The following is a 19,011-nucleotide window of genomic DNA, read 5'->3' on the forward strand; positions in this document are numbered from 1 at the left end:
TATTTGTCAAAAAACATCCTGAACAAAAATATTCTTGATTCTCAACAGATAGTTGATGCTTATATTTTGGTTTCACGCGGCTCTATTCCAACATTTAGTAGGAATACTGCAGGTGAATTTCAAGCTTCTCACAAGAAATTGGACAGTTCAAACTTTGCTTTCTCCAACAATGAAATTCAGTCGTTCTTTGATTCCACTATGGTTTTGTGTAAAAACAGCCACTTTGATTTATCTGATCCTCAAGTGTGACTAAAGTCAAGATTTATGATTTTATAAGAGAGGAGTGCTAATTTATAGCCCATAAAGATAATAAAATTGACCTCTACCTCACAATTTATATTAATTAACGTTAACAAATGTTTGGTGCTTAATGGGCATTAATATCAATAATGAGATGTCCTGCTTTAAGGAAATCTGATCTACATTGAGACAAATTTGCAAATCAGATAAATTAGGAGAGAAGTATTGATAGTACTTTTTGGTTTTGTTTTTTTCCCTTTAGAAAGCAAAGAGAACTTTCCCTTAAGTAAGGAGTTCCTCTTGTGTATTTTAAAAAGTAATTTTTTTACACCAGATTCAGCAGGAAAAATATATTATGGAAAATGACGTATACATGTATAAAACACTGTCAAGGATGTTTATAGGATATAAAAAAATCATAATCTCTATTTTTTTAAAGCCCACGATCTAATGGTAAAACAGAGTAGACTGAGCTATTCACACGAACAGGGTATCTGTTGCCCCAATAATATATATCCATTTTTATTTATCTCAGTTATTTGTATTTGTCCTTTATTTTTCTAGCCAGAATTGAAAAATAGTGAATGGCAAAACAGGTTTCTCATCTGTCAAGATTCCCTGCAGGCCATTCCTCAATTTAGAATTTAGAAATCAGTCTTTGCAGAGAAAACGCTGTGACAGAAAGAATGTATCTTCATCAGGGAACTTTTTGGGTAATGGCAGTTAGTTTCTTCTTGCCTGTAAGACATAAAACTGATAGAGGGCCCTGAGGCAAAGTGGTAGTAGATGGTCAGCACATGTAATTTATTCAAGCTGAATCACCTAGAAACAACCCAACAGACTGATTAGAGTTTTACATCTGATTCACACACGCACACATACACACACATACACAATATATGTACACCTTTTACTGAACTTTTTGAGTTTCATGACTGCCCTTTAGAATCTCATGGAAAAAAACATGAGGTACATTAAACAAAAATATGTCCATCCAAATAAATTGGAAAGGCCAACCCCAGCCTATCAAACGGAAGTTCTTGACCTTGTTCCTCTCTCAGTGTAACACCCACACGGATTGAGGGAAAACATGCTCTTTAGAAAATAGAGGAAACTGTCATGCTTTGAGTTTGTCGAACTTCTTGTAATGCCCTGGGTTTCATTAAAACCTCCCCATCCAGTTTTGCCAAGTGCTCTTCTCCTCACTTTAAAATGCCCCACATATTTTAATCCATGTGTTTCATATTCATTTAGACATCTCATTAAGCTGGAATTGGGTAAGAATCACTTAGTGTCCAAAAGACCTTTCCTGCTAGCCTTTGGTTCTTAGAAACAGAAAGTGTAACTTTGCCAAATGTAAATGAATTCCAGACCCTTGCTTTTCAAAGGAGCTTTGCAAAACTGGAAAAAAACTCTATGACCCTGTCCTAATACTACAGACATTCAGGCATGGTAGCCTGTCTTGATGAGTGGTCTCCCTACGTGAGAATCCCCTCAGTATTCTTAAAAATGCCTTTTTGTGGGCCCCAACACAGATTAACTAAATTTAAATCCCCACTTGTTTTATATAGTGTGATTCCTTAGAAGGAACTGCAGGCGTACAGTAGCTACTCAATACGTTTTAGCTATTATTATCCAAATGCTTTCTAGACATCTCAATTTGTCCAGTAGGCATTTGGAATTCACCATGTCTAAAATTGAACTCATCATCATTCCTCCCAATATAATGAAAAATATGCCTTGTCTCCGTGCGGGGTACCACCACTGTCCAAGCCAGAACGTGGCAATCATTCCCCTCCTGTTTCCAATCGGTCAATATGTCCTGTAGATTTTAGCTCTTTAACATCTTTCTCGTTAATTCCTTCATTTCCATGTCCTCTGCTACCGGCTGTTTAGATCCACAACATCCTTTCCCTCTGGGCCCATATTACTGCAGTCACCACTTTCCTTTGCCTCAGTCCTCCAACTTCTCCAGTAACTAAACCATCCTCCACACTGTGATCTTTCTCAAAATAGATATCTGATGATTGCACCTCCCTTTTTGACTGCCTGGGCTCAGGCTGTGGTTCCTTATTAATGCCTAGAATGAAGTTTAATTTTTATTTTAATACCCATAGCCCTCATGATCTCTTTCCTACCCCTGCAGCTTATCTCTCACTACAGCCCCACCTAAATCCCTTGCTCTAGCTGCATGACTAGAGTTTTCTGAATGGGTTATGCTGTTCCATGCCTCCATCTATTACATATACGATTATCTTTTTTCATTCATATTCTCCTTCCATACGTCATCCTCTTCTAGCTTCCTCTAGCTAACTCTTATGTGTCCTTTAAAACTCAGCTTTAAAGTTGCCTCTTCTTGAAAGATTTCCCTTGACTACCAATCTGATTTAATTAATTGCCACTATGCTTAGTATATGCAATAAGTACTTAGCATAGTGTAATAAATAATAAAATTCATCATTTCTTTCTTTGTTTAGAGAGTTCAAGTAGAATTGATCACACTTTAATTATTTATAAAACTTGGATTGAGACCCTATTCTCTCTACATTTACTCTAGAACCTTCTAAATTTATAAAAGTTGATCTTTGGAAAGCTAATTGCATTTAGAGGGAAGTATCTGATGGGGGCATTACAGCTTGCTGGAGTGCTGATAATGTTCTAAATCTTGATCTGGGTAGTATTTTCATAAATATGTGCATATGTAAATATTCATCATTCTGTATACTTAAATTTGCTCACTTGTCTATAAGTTATGCTTGAGTTACAAAAACTATAAGTAGCTGATCTTTTATTTTAACTATAACATTTATCTTAAGACCATTTTGTCCATTTTTCTTTTTGCCTATTGAATGAAGTCATGGGCACCTTGCCCCCAGAGGACAATTTTAAATGCCATTATGGCAAGGTATGTTTAGCTTCCTGGGGAAGAGGGCTTTTAAAACTTTAACTTTTCACTAGACAATGAAATTATACAATGGAATTAATTGGAGAAGTGGTTTAATACTTGCTTTTCTTATGTTCCTACTGTTTCCTACATCTTCCTCAAATATTTATTTTATTATGCTAGGTTTTAATATCCTTGCTACAATGTGATATTTTTAACTTTTCAAGATTACCAAAACTAAAGATTATATGAGTTGTCTCATCAAAGTTTATTTTAAAAATACTGATAAGAAAAATAAACAATGCTTCTTGATTTTCAACTTGAGGTCTTAAATCCTCGTACTAATCCTTATACTACATGATCTTTAAACTCCTAATCCTAAGAGTCTATGGTTCCACTTGGAGTGGTTTTCCTTGAAGAGAGATTACAGGTAAGAGTTGATTTCACTCTTGGCTATGTCTTCCAAGAGCAGCTTATCTTTAAAAGTAGATTTGTAAAGTCCATTATAGACTATTGAGTTTACTATTGTATCTCTAGCATGTAAAACAGTCCCCTGGCACATAGTTGATGCTCAATTATAATAACAGTAATATTGATGAATGAATAAATGAAATGACTAAAACAATGCAAAATATACTGCTCACTCATCTGCTCCTAGATCTGCTATAATTCACAAATTAACCTCAACTATTTAATTTTGGTCAGTTTTCTGAACAATTTAACATTTAGAAAATCAAATTTTAACTTGTGTAAAGTCCCTAAAAACAGTTTCCAACTTTAGTTTACTATTTTAATAAATACACTGAGTGAAGAAACAACTGACTACATGCTGTTTTCACTTTGCTAAGGAATTAAAAGAGACTTAGTAATATATTTCATGGACAAATTTTAATATGTTTATATCAGGAGATTTTGTGAATTCTTAAATTTGAATTTTTAAAATGTGGTTAAAAAAGAAGTAAATGGAAGAGGCAATTTAATTTACCCCTCACCCTCACCCAGTTCAGACTGATGCATCAATACAACCCATTCAACTAGATTAAGTTCTAGAGATCAGTTTAGTGGTTCTCTAAAGCTGGACATGTTAGCTGATACCTGGGGAGCCGGTAATGGAACCTTCGCTAAAGCATTTTCCTTTCATTGATTATTGCCTTTCTACTTAATCTTTCTATTAAAGCTTCACTCAATTTTTTAGATGCATGTTGTCATATATTGCCATTTTTTTCAGTTTCCTCTTAGAACTGCATAAAGCTGCAATCTGGGAATATTCAAAGAAATTGTCTGATTGAATCAATAAAAAATATAGCACCCAAGGAAATCAGGTTAATTAAAGAGAAGTGTATAAACCAAGTTTAAGATTCAGGAATTCAAGTCTTAATTCTAAAATAGTTTTACTGGATATATTTAAGTGCCTTTTCTGTGGGTTATAGAGTTTTCGGTAGGCGTGAACGTTAAAAAACTTGAGAAATAATGTTTAAAATTTTACTGAGAGAACTAAGGATTTGTATGCTGGATCTCACCAATTTTACTTAAAATTGGCCCCTTATTAAATCTGGGCAGTTGTGAAGAGGAAGTGCATACAGGGAAAGAGATTAAAATTGCTTTAGAAAAAAATTCCACTGCTACATGACCCCCAATAAAATTCCTGAGAGGAAGTAAGGGTGAAAGTTCTCACGATAACTTGTTAATCCTTTTTCATCAAGAGATATCTAGAGCCAACTGTTAACAGTTGTGACCTCTTTGTTGTGTGGTGTGCTTAGAAATAAATGTAGGCTTTTAAAGTACTGATTTCCGGGAATCAGGAATAAGAAACCCTTTGGTGCTTCTTGTGACAGCTACTCATCAAGGAGGAATTCTGCGATCAGCCTGTTTGGTATGGTGTTGTGACAACACTCAGTATTCCAAGTTTGGATGCGTTGGAAAGAAATACTGTTTCATTCTGTCGTACATGTCTTTGTTGTTACTATAAAATGAGGCCGAGTTTCGTTAGACACATACTAAACGTTTAGCCTCTTTATTTGACAGTTCCATAGGTGAAGGTAAGGTACGCCAATCCTGTACCTTAACTAGATTTATATCAAGTGTAAAAGGCATTGAGCACAGCACAGCATCAATTTTGTTGTTCTTGTCGCATTAGAACGAGTTTTGACCTTGACTGGGGAATCAGAAGTAAACCTAGGAGTGCAATCCAGGTTTTTTTCAAATTACCTCGACACATTGAAATTTATTTAATCTCTTTGTGTGCTAGTCAGTAGGAACAATAAAATGAGAATAATGCTGTCTTCCCTATTTTATAGGGTAGTATTGAAAACAAAAGTGAAGTGAAACCTGTAGTCTGAAAAAAGTAATACATTAAACAAATCTAAGATAGTGTTGTAATCAATTTTTTTTGGCTAATGCTGATAATAATTCACAATAACCAGGTCATTTATATTCTCAGTCCCAATTATGTCTGTTAGGATTATAGAGACAGAGATGTAATAATGTTGACAAATTATAGCTGTTTCTCAGAGCTATATTTCTCAAAGACAACTGTTTCTGGAAGATATGTACAGTGATTCATCTAAACTGTGGAAAATTATTTTTCCCTAAAAAATAAGAATATAGTTTTTGGGCATATATCCAATATATTCTGATCAAAATCAGTTTAGCACTTTCTTTTTCAAGCATTCTTTTTCAGCTACTGTTTCCTTGCCATTTATTTATTCTACAGTTACTGTTTTTCCACATCTGTGCTGGGTTTTGTGGGAAAATATAGAAAAATTGGGAAAATATGCTATTTACATTGAAAGAGTTTACAACCTTGGGGAATAAAATAAGCCATATATTTGGCATTTTATTATAAGTATTTAATTATAACAGTTTTCATGTCCACCAAAAAAAGTCTTACAAAGGCTGAGGATCTAGCCTATTAGAATTCCTGTGACTTAGGGCCCGGCCCCGTGTCCGAGTGGTTAAGTTCACATGCTCCACCTCGGTGGCCCTGGGTTTCACCAGTTTGGATCCTCAGCATGGACACAGCATCGCTCATCAGGCCGTGTTGAGGTGGTGTCCCACGTGCCACAACTAGAAGGACCCACAAATAAAAAAATATACAATTATGTACTGGGGGGGTTTGGGCACAAAAAAACGGGAAAAAAACGAAGAAGATTGGCAACAGTTGTTTAGTTCAGGTGCCAATCTTTAAAAAAAAAAAATTCCTCTGACTTAGTTTCCCAGTTAGGTTGTTCACGAATACAAATGATACCCCCCTAGTTTTCTGACTTTTAACCAATCAGTCATTTCTATTGATTAGTATTTGTTTTGCATTTAAAATCGTTGTTTCTAATACTAACTATGGGATGCTGTAAAATGTTGAAATGCTTTCTGTATCATCAAAGTGTGATTACATTTTGTTGAATTTAATTTTAAGGTTAAATAGTTTAAACTTCTTATCCTTATAATTATAATCTCCTGGAGGGAAGAAACAATGTGCTCTACTTTCTTGTATATCCCAAGCCTTATGTCTCGTGCATAAAATACCAGCTTTTCCCTTCAAAACCTAACGGCTTTACTAGGAATTATTATATACTTATATAAGTCTAACAAGAGTTACATGAAACATGACATTGTTTAATTACAGAAGGAAAAAACTGAAATTTAAATCTTAAGATTACGATGTCCATGTGAAGAGTTGCAAATCATTACCTAACAGAATGAAATCTGAGTTATTTTCAAGTCTATTAAAAAATATTAGATTTTCCTTTCACCCTAGTAGCTGAACTGCTGTGTATTGTAAACGATGTTGCTAGAATGAGTAAGTACACAAGAATATGGACTTGCTTCTGTCTAGTGTTTAAAATTTGTTACCCTTTAATATTGACCAATAATTTCTATTAATTTAGAAGTTTGCTATCTCACAGGGTCTGGCACACAACAGGGACTAAGCAAGTGTTTTTATTAGGCAGTCGAAAATTTAAGTTAATGTAACAGATGAGAAAGCATACACACACACACACACACACACACACACACAAAACAACCCCTGGCACAAAGCCTATTGCAGAGAAAATACAATAAATTTAAGTTTCTTGCCCAACCCCCCAATCCCCAAAATGTTTTCTGTACTTCATAATAAGGACCAGTTGGAGGTATAAGAGAGTTGGTCAAAATGTGTCATATCTGCACTTGGTCCCTTTCCCGTTATGCTTTGAGATCTGCTAAAACCTTTGTTTCAATGAACTTTCACTTGAGTGTTGCAAAAAGAAATGAAACATTGTATGTTGATGGAGAGTCTGCCCCAGCATTATGTTTTCTTTCTCAAAATACACTGTTTTTTTCCAGGACTAGCCTAATCCTATCATGAATTTAGCCATAATTATGCTGACTCCATTCACCTTGTGCAATTAACTGGATAATTGCATGAATGTGAACATTGCTTTGGCCAGCCTTTCCTCCAAATAATTCTGCAGGGGACATCCTCTTCAGCTGCACTGTATTCTTCTGGGATCTAATTATGATGTCTGTTGGAATCTGGCCTGAGTACAAGAATTCAGGCTGGTTTTCCAGGGTGGAGACCATGCAGAAATCTCAATTGGATTCACTAGAATCCAGTTGTAAACATCATGCTATTCAGTTGCATTGTAATGGAGTGACCCATTATGATTTTAATTTACACACTAAAATTGAAGGCTAAAATATGTCTTGACCATCCAACTACTCCTTCAGTCAACCTGAGTGTTGACTGACATGTTTTGTAAAGTTGATAGGCACTATTGTACTGTTAATGAGACAAGATAATTTCTCTTGGCATGGAATTACAGCAAATTGGATAACAGGTTCCAGCCTGTTATTGGTCCAGGCAAAAGGACCAACATAGTTAATTTAAAGATTGAAATTTTTTCTTCCAAAAATGAAAGAAACTTGTAGTGATAGTCTGAACTTCTAAAGCATTGGTAAGAAAAGTTGAAGATATGTAAACCATTGCTCTATATTTTGACTGAGTGGAAGTAAACGAAAGTACGTGTTACTTTTCATATTTCCTCAGCTTGTCTTATTAAGACTTCAGAAGGAAACCACTGATGTTGATAGCACAGCATCCTTCTAAGGGAGTTATACTTTCATAGATTAGAGTTTTTGAGTTCATTGAGGACTTTCATTTCATAAAGCATTCACTGTCCAAACTCATCTTCCTCTTTCAATGATGAGATATTCCCCAGAGAGAGAGACAGAGAGAGATGTGGAGGAGTGATAATGTGGAATGGACAGATACGGCCACACGGATTCCCTTATGTAACTGAGACTAGGTATTAATGAGTCAATCTGGGTATTTCATTGTAGTTGCGTATTCGATCCTCTAGCTTAGGGTGGTGGCAGTTTCTTGCTTTTGTTAACCTCTGGGTTACCTTACAGTCCCTGTTTTGGTTCTCAGTCCTTCTTTCAACCCGTGTAACAGAATTACCTCTATTACATTCCTCCATTCCTGTTTTCTTGGTTTCACCCTAACTGATGGGAATTGGTTTTGTTTTACTGATGGAGAGAAAGAGTGGGAAACAGCTGAAGAAGAGAAACATAGAGATGTAGTTTATGGATTGACCATGTGTATGCCTAGGACTGGCGTTGAGCTGTCACTTTCTTCTTCCTGCTCTGTGCCTAAGTAACTGCTCACCTGCAGTAGTTTGAAGGACCCGAGGCTGACACCTGAATTTGTCAAGTCTTCACTCATGGTTCTCATAAGAGACTCTTATTCCTGCTCAGTCCTTTGACTCTCAGTCAGTTCAGTTTTCCTCCAAGAGGATATAGATTTTGTCCACTGGAGAGCTCCTATATTTTCTGTTAATGCAATACATAGAGAAGAAAGAATGAATTCTTAACAGTTCAATGTGGGAAATTAAATATTCAATCCAAGTGAATTTCCTTGTTCACCCATAGAGCAGCATTTATGAAATTCAAATTTCATTTAGGATGTGTTTTTGCTTCTCCAACCAAATCATAATATCAATAATTTTTCTGCATACATTTTGGCTGAAATAGTCTCCATAAATAAAGCTCCTACTAAATTGACTTCTAATATGATGCTATATATGAGTAGTTCACTGTGAAACCACAGAAAAATAGTATTTCTGTGATCAACACTGTAAAATTAATACCTCACGGACTGTGCAGTCTCATGAGTGCTCTATAGAGAGCAATGCAAATGTTCTTTCCGTTTCTGCCTTTGAAGAGATCTAAAGAAACCATGATGCTCCCAGCTTCTTTACCAGAGAGTTTGATCTTTTGGTAAATTTTGTTAAAGAGTGATTTACTGAATTAGATTGTAAATAAAATATGAAATAAGTACGACGTCCAACAATTTGTCATCTTTATGCTAATAAAAACCCAGCATAATTGTATATCTTTTAAAAATCCAGATTTTCTGTGGTTTTAAAGCATATGCAGTGTTAAAGCATAGTGAAAGTCATTTGAAAGGCAGTCCAGTCTCAAACATTTTCTAGAAGTTGGACAACTGAAGGCCAAGATAGAAACCAAGATGGACATTGTACCTATCCCAGGGAGCTAGCCCATTTCCCTGAGACAATCGTGAATTATTAGTTGCCTCCAACTTAAAGCATTCATGTTTCATATAAAAAAGAAAATCTCAGGTTATATGGAACTCAGGTGACCTAGGACTGACTTTACACACGCCTTTGCCTGAATTAGAATTAGGACGTGCAAAGCCAAGCAGAGGCAACCAAGTGAATATAGGAGCTTTCTTTGGCTCGCAGAAGGGCTTGGACAGCCAGATGCATTAATGTCTGTGGGCGTACATGCATGAAAAGCCTTATACAAGTGTCAGGTGCCAGGCCAGTAATGATGGTCCATTAAAAATCCTCCGATAGGTGGTAACACAAATCCAGGCTCCTCGTAAAATAAGCTTACATGTTTTTTTTGGTGGGAACCAGCACTAAGCTGAACAGTTAATGAGCTCCAGAGCTGTTTATTGGTTACTCCTGAGGAAGCTGATGAAGTTGTTCAGTCATGCCGACATGCTGCCTGGGTGGTGCTGGAAACCTACCCAGCCTCAGTGCCCACTTTCTACCACAGTATGGTGGATATTTCCATGAGCCAGATGTCTGCAATTTTTCAGGGGAACCATTGCATGGAAATTGGTAGAGTCTGTTTGTGCCTTCATTTCCTTATCACATTTTGTTGACTGGGGAGGAGAGGGGATGTGTCAGGTCAGCTGGATGGCATTAGGTCAGGGGCAGATAGGAAAAGATGCTCTTTGCTAAGGGGGTCACAGCCAGCTTGCAAAAGGCTATGCTGAGAGGATGAAAGATAAGCAGACTTAGCATGTGCAAGGAGAGGAAGCAGCACTTCCTCCAGGCAATTCTCAGAACTGTTTCTAAGCTGTTTACTTCCTATTTTGATACCTAGAGCAACAAGAAACAAGGTCTCTGGACCAGTCTTTGGTTGGCCTTGTCCTGAACTTGTTTATCTACTCTTTCTGCCAGGAAGCAATTGTGATAAGGCCTCTGGCACTGTTCTGGAAGATTTTTCCATTTTGTGTGTGGCTTTTGATTGATCATGTTGTGAACACAGGGCTCTATTCTTGGACTGATTTATTAACAAGGTTCAAAGAACCTCCACCATTTAGAAGGTTTTTCCTTTTGCTTAAGGAGAAGGCAGTATTTGCACCTCTAAATAAGGTCATTTTCCAGGCTTTCAGTTCAATAACTAATGAGGGTGGGATGGCTCTGTGACTAGGGATCAAAGTACCCCCATTGATATGTGTTATATATGTGTACGCTTGACATCTAATTTATTGTCCTGGAGTAGATTTGTTTTTTCTGCTGGGAAACTAGAAGGTTAAAGGCTTCTTAAAGAAAATGCTTGTTTGGACAACTCATTTTAAGGTTCTAGGACCTATTCAAAGGGTTTCTATTATTTTGTTATACTTTAGCGGGATCCCTTCTTTTCTTCACCCTAAAACCACTTCCCCTCCTTCAGCCCTCCCTTTGCAATGGCCCTGAGCTATACCATGTTTATTTTGAGTTGTTGGTTTGGTGTTGGATGGGGTCTGCATATGGCTCTGCCTGCTTTGGACCAGGAATTTGATTTGCTTGGCCCCACTTCAAATATTGTTAGCACCCTGTGCATTTCGGGCTCTCTAAAAATATGAAATAATAACCACAACTTTATGAGCTGAAAACAGCTTTTCTTACCACATTTACTTCTCAGTGGACAACAGCAATTTCCACATTTGAAAAGCAACCAATATTAAACATCTTTCATTATCTCCATGCTACTTCCAATAAAACCGACATAATGAGAAACTGGCAGCATCAGCCTTCTCTCTGTCTTGTGAAGCTGTTGATCCAGTAAATGCTTTTTGAAGTCAAAATAAAAAGAATACACGTTCTGCCCTGTAGTGAGAATGTTTGGAAAAGTTCACGTTATCCAGAAGCTGGTATTACTCGTCATGTTTATTTTTCCTTCTATACCTTGACCAATAACAGAGGAATAAGGAGAACAGAACACTAATGAGATTAGTTTCTGAGAAAAAAAAAAAAAAGAAAAGAAAGAAAAAGTGTGATCTTCTTGCATCTCAGAGCATCTTTGGTTTTTGGGAGATCCCACCTTCAAATTCTGAGGAGTCATCAGATAAGGCAACTGTGACACCCTGATTAGACAAACAGATAAACTGGGTGTGAGGGGCAGTTATACCAGAGTTCTGCTAACCACCAATGAGATCCTTTTATGAAGCCATTTATTCAGTGTGGCCAGGTGTCATATTGGGTCCACAAATGTTAGTCCAAGGATGGTGCTTTTTTTTCCTTAAATTCCCACTCTCTGTAGTAAAGCGGGACATGATAGTGAGTTTCTCAGAAGACTAATTTTTAAAAAATTATGTGCTTACTTTCTATTAATGGGGATTAAATGCCTTCTCTTTTGTGAAATGGTTGTGAGAATAGGTAGTCATATGTTTTATGTCTTTACTTGAAAAAGAAAGCGAGAAGAATATAACATCCCAACTTGGGTCACCAGAGTTTCTATTGAAATGCAAAATTCTACTATTGTCTTAGACTTTTTCTTTCATTTGTGTGTCAACAGGTATTTACTTGCAAGGAGACAGCAATAGTAGTTCTGAGCAGTCACCTGTGACATCTCCAGTGGAGTCTGGAAAAGACATGTGGATTCACTTATATGAATAAACGCACGATGAACAACAACAACAAAAATGTGTTTGATCTGGTACCAACTGAGTCAAACTTTACAAATATCCAGGGGAGCACATGATAGATGAAGATGTCAGAGCATTGGTTAGAACCCCAGAGAAAAGTTACCCATGATTGGACATAAGCTGACAATTGGATTTCTGGAGGTGACAGCCTTGGTTACACAACCTCCTTCTTACCTCTATACTTCTACCTACCTCTCTCCCGCTATATTTCATGCCTATAGGAGTCATTGATGGCAAAACACAGGACAGCTCCTGATTCCAGCAGCAGCACAAGCCTCTGTCCTATATTCAGACTCTATTCACAGGGGCAGCTTTCCTGGGTCATTGGTTCTAAGAGCAAGGTCTGCAGGCTGAATTCTCCAGGCATGGCCTTTGTGGGTAATAATACAGTATTTTGAGAGGTGATGTTATTTATCATATCATAATGTGTTGCATAGTGAGGCTGAGGAAGCAGCATTGAACAGCAAAACCAGGAGACCTGGGTTTGCATTTTAGTTTTATTTCTAATTTGCTAGTGCAACTTCTCTGGAACTGAGTTTACTCAATTGTAAAATGACAAAGTTAGACTAGGTCATTGTTTCTAGACAGTGTTCACTACCTGCATTAGGCTCACAATGCTCGTACAATGCAGATTCCTGGGCCCAGCTGGCTCCCATTGAATCAGAATTTTGTGGTGTGGCCCTGCAATCTGCATTTGTAACACTCCCCATCTCTAGGTGATCAAAACTTTGAGAAATACACTATTGGACTAAATATCTCTCTATGCCTCCTTTGTAGTCTTTAGTCTTCTAATCCTCAGGTTGGTGCTTCCAAAGGAAAAACTCTCCCTCTCCCGTGGGAATGGCTGATGGCTGTTCTAGGGTATTTTGTCCAACTAAACTCTTTTGTAGATAAAACATTTTGGAACTGAATTATCTCCAGTACTTTAGGTTAAGAAGATTGCCTACATCTCAGAGAGAAATGAAAACAGTGTCCTTGGGGGGAGAAAACTTCACAAGGTTTGAAAACACAAGTGTCCTTGGACTACATTCTTCTTCAGTCACCTTCAGAAGAATCACTTGAAGGTCCTACCTTCCTCTTCGTGGGAGACGGATGGATCAGTTTGCACCGAGACCCCGCAGCCAGGCAACTCAGCTCTGTAGGCTCTGATTCCACACTGCGAAGATTCACTTCTTCCTTGCCTCCTCAGACTGAACATGGGCGTGACAAACCACATGACACCATTGGTAGGGATTGTAGCTGTGGAAAGTCAGTTCACAGTCTGATACCTCAGAGAGCCTTATTTTAGAGTTTGTGGGGTTTGGTGTACATAATTTATTTTTTTGGTCTTAAGCAAGAACCTGGATATGGGTTTTTCTCTTTCTGACTGTCAAAACAAAACGGGGTTCAATTATTTCTCTCCTTTAAATGACTTATGATCTTCGCCTCATTTTATCTGGACTTAATTGAGCTTGCTAGGATCATTGTGAATACAAAGCAGCTGGAGGAGCTTGGGTGCAGCCAGACGAATTGGAGCGTTGGGTTTCTTTTCTCTAGCATATACAGTGGTGGTTCTCAGCAGGGACAGTTTACCCTCTAGGACACATTCCGCAGTGAATGGGGATAGTTTTGCTTGTCACAACTGGGGCAGTGCTACTGGCATCTCCTGGGCAGAGGCCAGGGATGCTGCCAAACAGCTACAATGCACAGGTCAGCCCCCCCTCTCCCAACAAAGAGTTATCTGGCTCAAAATGTCAACAGTCTCAAGGCTGAAAAACGCTAATATTCAGTAACTAAAGTAATAATTTATATATTTTGGGGTAGGGACACATCCATAATGCCAGAAGGAGTGAAGGATGGAGAAGTAAAGGAGGGGTGGCTTTGATATGGAATGTCTGACACAACTTAAAATGGAAATAAAGTCTAATTTCTAGGACAAGTTCAGGCTCACTTATGTGCTTAGAACAGATTTTGAAAAGGACCCAGGAGGGAACTGTAGGCTGAGTTGAATATAAAGACACAGGCCCATTAATTTTAGGCCAGGTGAGGACACAAGACAAGTTTCATTTGTCAACAGAGCTATAGTAAACATCTTAACACAGTTTGTCTTTCTAATGACAGTGATTTTAACAAAAAATGATGTTTATTTCTTTCTTTGAAAAGTTACATTTCAAAGATTCTAGAGTATCTCAAATCTAGAATATCTTCCCATCCCTTCAAGTTTTCTTAGGCTGTTAAAAGCATCACGTAGTTAACTGCTAGCTATAAAGGGAGCTTGATTGAAGGTGCTTGTTCCTATTGATGTCGCTTTACTTTCCACCTGCACTGGTTGTTTTCTCTGCTCCACCTCCAATCCCTTCTCTTCCCTGAGCACCAGGAAACTCCCTTGTTCCCTGGTTTCTGGATGGATTTGGCTAATGAGAGACACTGGCAAGAAACTGGAGGGCAAGAGGAAAAAGAAGTCCGAGGTGCTTACCCCAGTTCTCATCCACCCTGCCGCACAGCAGTCTGGCAGTGGCTGTTCCTCTAAGACCCAGCTTCTTTGGGACAGCCATTCTTCCTCCAGCGATGTCAAGCTCTGGAAACCCTGTGTTTCCCCTGCTCCTCCAGACGTAGGAGTAGTAAAGGCTTTTCGCTCTTGTTACTCCCTAGAGGCCCTACCATCTCTTTTTAGTTCCCTTAATTCAGAACGCTACTCTCTAAATAATCCCTTCATTCAATTCTTTTCAGTTAAGCTCTCTTGAGTGTATCATCTGTTTTGTGTTAGGCCTCTCACTAATGCAGTACCTACCAAATTTTTAGTGGAAAGATATTGATTTTGTATGAAATATTCAAGTAATATTGAATTGGAGGCCAGAAGACTTGCACTCTTGTCCCAGTTCTTCTAGGTAGCGCTTTCCTTCTGAAGACTCACTGAGACTTATTCCCTCATCTATTAAATAAGGATGAAAAATGTCTTATGTACATGTTATGAGAATGAAATTAATGTATACAGTTTGAAAACATTAAGCTCTGAAAATTAGAAGCCACCTGGCCTGTTGGCAAGGAGACTAGCAACACATATTCTAATTCTAGCCTCCAGTTATTTAGGACTCTAACTTTGTGTGTATATTTTGGTTGTCTGGGATTCCTTTTCCCCATAATAAATATGCTGATTAGATTAGATGATCTTCCTGGTTCTTCCTAGCTTCAAAAAATTTCACAATCTTTATATATTCTGTTTTCATTGTTCTAGACTATTTGGCAGAATGACCTGTAAAAACAAATATGAGAATGTGGAGAAAAAAGGTAAATAGAAGTTTTCTAGAGAAAAGAAAATTTGAAATATTCTAAATAACAGTTAAAAGATGGATTTAACTTCCATGTGGTTACAAATGGGAGAATCAGGACAATTGGGTAGATGTTATAGGTGATAGCTGTAAGTACAAGGAATGGACAAGCCTTTCTAACGTTTAGACTGCTTCAATAGTGGAGGGTAATAGACTGGCTTCCAGGGAGGTGTCTTGCCCATCACTGGGATTGTTCAAGCAGAGACATACTTATTTCTCAGGAATACTGTAGAGAAGCTTCCTGTGACGATATGAGATTGGACATTGCAGTCACATGATTTAATGAAGTAATGATTAGGTACGTCACAAATATAGAGGGATTGTTCAGGAATGTTAAAGAACTGTGATTCTTTGTTTTCAAGAAAAGAAGACAATGGCAACAGGAAAGGAGAAGATATAAAGCATTATTATATAAGCAGGATACTGTCATACGGTCTTTTATGTTTGCGGAGAATCAGGAAGAAAACAGCAGGGTTTAGATTCCAGCAATGATTATTTTTTTGTTTAAGCTATTAGAAAAAATCCATCGTAATAGTAATCAAACAATCCCTTTATCAGAGCACTTCCAGTTTGTTTCTTAAGTGTTTAATGAACTCCTTTTATACACCAAACATGTGCTGAGATCAAATAGAGACTGGGTTTTAAAAAGCCATGAAGATTTTATGGGGGAAAATGACATCATGCAATACAATGCTGTTTTGATTTTTATTATTATTATTTCTTGTTTTTTATTGCAGTGACATTGGATTATAATATTATATAACTTCCAGGTGTACCTCATAGCATGTTTCGAATTCTGTGTAGATTACATCATGTTCAATGCTGTTTTTATTATTCGCATTTTCTAGAGGGAGAAGCCCTTATAAAAACTATAAAGTTTGCCTTTCATATCACTTCACTCTTCTTTCCAGTTATTTCCCTCCTTCTTTCAGCAACGCTTCCTCATTCATTTGACAGATATTCATTAAATATGTACTAGGTGCAGGTACTATTCAAGACTATAGGGATACAGAGACAAAGTGATCAGTGCCTTGAATCTGCATTTTATTTCTGATTATCTAAATTCTAAAATGAGTCTGCCTCATCAGAGGCCCAATCCCGGTCTGCCCCCAGCAACACTCAACACTATGTTGCCAACTCTGTTTCTCACAGTTATTTGTTTCCCAGGATGGAAGGCATGCCAATAACTAAGGTTGGGGAGACTAAGCATCAGCACTTAATATACTGGCAACATTCACATCTCCCCACCTTAACTAAAAAGGAACCTGATACATTGAAATACATGGTATTATGGACTGAATTGTGTTCCCCTAAAATTCATATGTTGAAGTCCTAACTCCCAGTACCTCAGAATGTGGTTGTATTTGGAGATAGGGCCTTTAAAGAGGTGATTAATGTAAAATGAGATCGTATCGATGAGCCCTAATCCAGTATGACTGCTGTCCTTATAAGAAGAGGAAAATGGGGGCCAGCCTTGTGGCTGAGTGGTTAGGTTCGTATGTGTTGCTTCGGCGGCCTGGGGTTTGCTGGTTCGGGTCCTGGGCACGGACCTACACACCGCTCGTCAGGCCCTGCTGTGGTGGCATCCCATACAGAAGAACTGGAATGATTTACAACTAGGATATACAACTGTGCCCTGGGGCTTTGGGGAGGCAACAGATGTTAGCTCAGGGCCAATCTTCAAAAAAAAAAGCAGAGGACATTAGGACACACACACACACACACACAGAGGGAAGACTATGTGAAGACACAGAGAGAAAACAAATTTACAAGCCAAAGAGAGAAGCCTCAGAAGAAAGCAACCCTGTTGACGCTTTGATCTTGGACTTCTAATCTTCAGATCTGTGAGAAACTAAATTTTTGTTGCTTAAGTCGCCTAGCCTGTGGTACTTCATTATGGCAGCCCCAGCAAACTAATACACGTGGTAAAGATACTCAGTAGCATATAATTTCAATATTTCTCACCATATAGATGTGAGGCCACTATAGTTCCACTCACTGCCCTCACGTCCCCTTCCCCTCCTACATGCTTTACACCACTGACATTGGGAATCAACACTGGAAACTCTATACCCAAATGGGATTAGACCTTCCAGGGGCCAGCATTGCACATCAGTGCGATGTCTGTCCAGCATTTCACTGACTCCCTGAGGAGGCGAGCAGCTGAGTGAGAAGGGATTGGTGGTTATTATTATTTTTAAGTTTCTGTTTAAAGACTTCCTGCTGAGATGTGCACAAAAGAGAGACTTGGTATGACAAATAGGCACGTTTCAGCCTTCGGAATGCAAAGTACGCCCCTGAATGGAGTGAAATATGGAGTCAAAGTAAAGAATTTCCTTCCCCAAATTGAGTGTGGGAGTTTTGTATATTTATCTGAGTGAACTGGGTCAACTAACAAGACCAGCCAGCCTATGGGCTCAAACTGTGATTTACACTTTCGGGGGGAAGAGAAGCAGCTTTTGGAAACTCAAACCTCTTCTGACTAGTATATGATCCCAGCTCTAGCTGGCCAGCCCCTTCTAAGGCAAGACTGTACAGCTGCAGGGATTTATGCAGACAAAGTCTGCAGCCTGGTTATCGTGACATGACTCTCTTCTCCCACCCCCAAGCACAGATTAAGGACTACATGGTGAGCCCACCCACCACAGTGGTCCCATGACAAAGGATTTGTTACCTGTTGTAAAGTGAGGAGGTGGAGGTACAGTATGTTCTGAAATAGCTGCTTTAGAAGCAGAAGAAACAGCTGCAAGGAAGGTCATCCTAGGCCAGATGCCATTGGGGATATAGCATGAAGAGGAAGACGTTGAAGAGCTCAGCAAAGGCCTGGATTTAATCCCAGTTTCTAACACAGGAGCACAATAATTGGAGAGGTCTTCTAGACCCGGTGTCTCCTCCTAAGAAATCCAGCCTGCAGAAAATAATGATGGTAAAAATTTATATAGTGCTTATCCTTAGTCAGGCACTAAATGTCTTATATTTGTTATAACTCAATCTTCCCAAGGGATCCTGGAAGCTTGTTGTCTTAGACAGAATTCTAAAATGTTCCCCAAGGTTCCTGCCTGTCCCTTTGTGTATATACCCTGTATGATCCCCCTCTGACACACACACACTTGAGTGTGAACAGGACTTATAAATATGAAGGCTATCACTCTGTGATTATTTTACTTTATAAGGTTAAGAATTCTGTAGATGTTATTAAAGTCCCTAATCCGTCGGCTCTGAGTTAATCAAAAGATTATCCCAGATGGGCCTGACCTAATCAGGTGAGCCCTTAAAAGGGATTGGATCCATCCTGAAGAAACTCAAAGTGTAAGAGGAATTCTCCTGCTGGCTTGGTGCGGCAGACTGCCACGTTGTGGAGAGGACCACATGGCAGG

At 38.3% G+C, this 19,011-nt stretch overlaps 1 long non-coding RNA gene across 1 annotated transcript in view; it reads left to right on the forward strand.

Annotated features, from left to right (window-relative positions):
* Nucleotides 1-16,527, forward strand: part of LOC111769811 (uncharacterized) — a 144,973-nt gene extending 128,446 nt beyond the window's left edge. The window contains exon 4 of the long non-coding RNA XR_002802619.2: nt 12,197-16,527. This is a non-coding gene — a long non-coding RNA (uncharacterized lncRNA). The remainder of the gene's footprint in view (nt 1-12,196) is intronic.
* The last annotated feature ends 2,484 nt before the right edge of the window (nt 16,528-19,011 follow it).

This window comes from Equus caballus, chromosome 21 (genome assembly GCF_041296265.1).
Source record: "Equus caballus isolate H_3958 breed thoroughbred chromosome 21, TB-T2T, whole genome shotgun sequence".
NCBI lineage: Eukaryota > Metazoa > Chordata > Mammalia > Perissodactyla > Equidae > Equus > Equus caballus.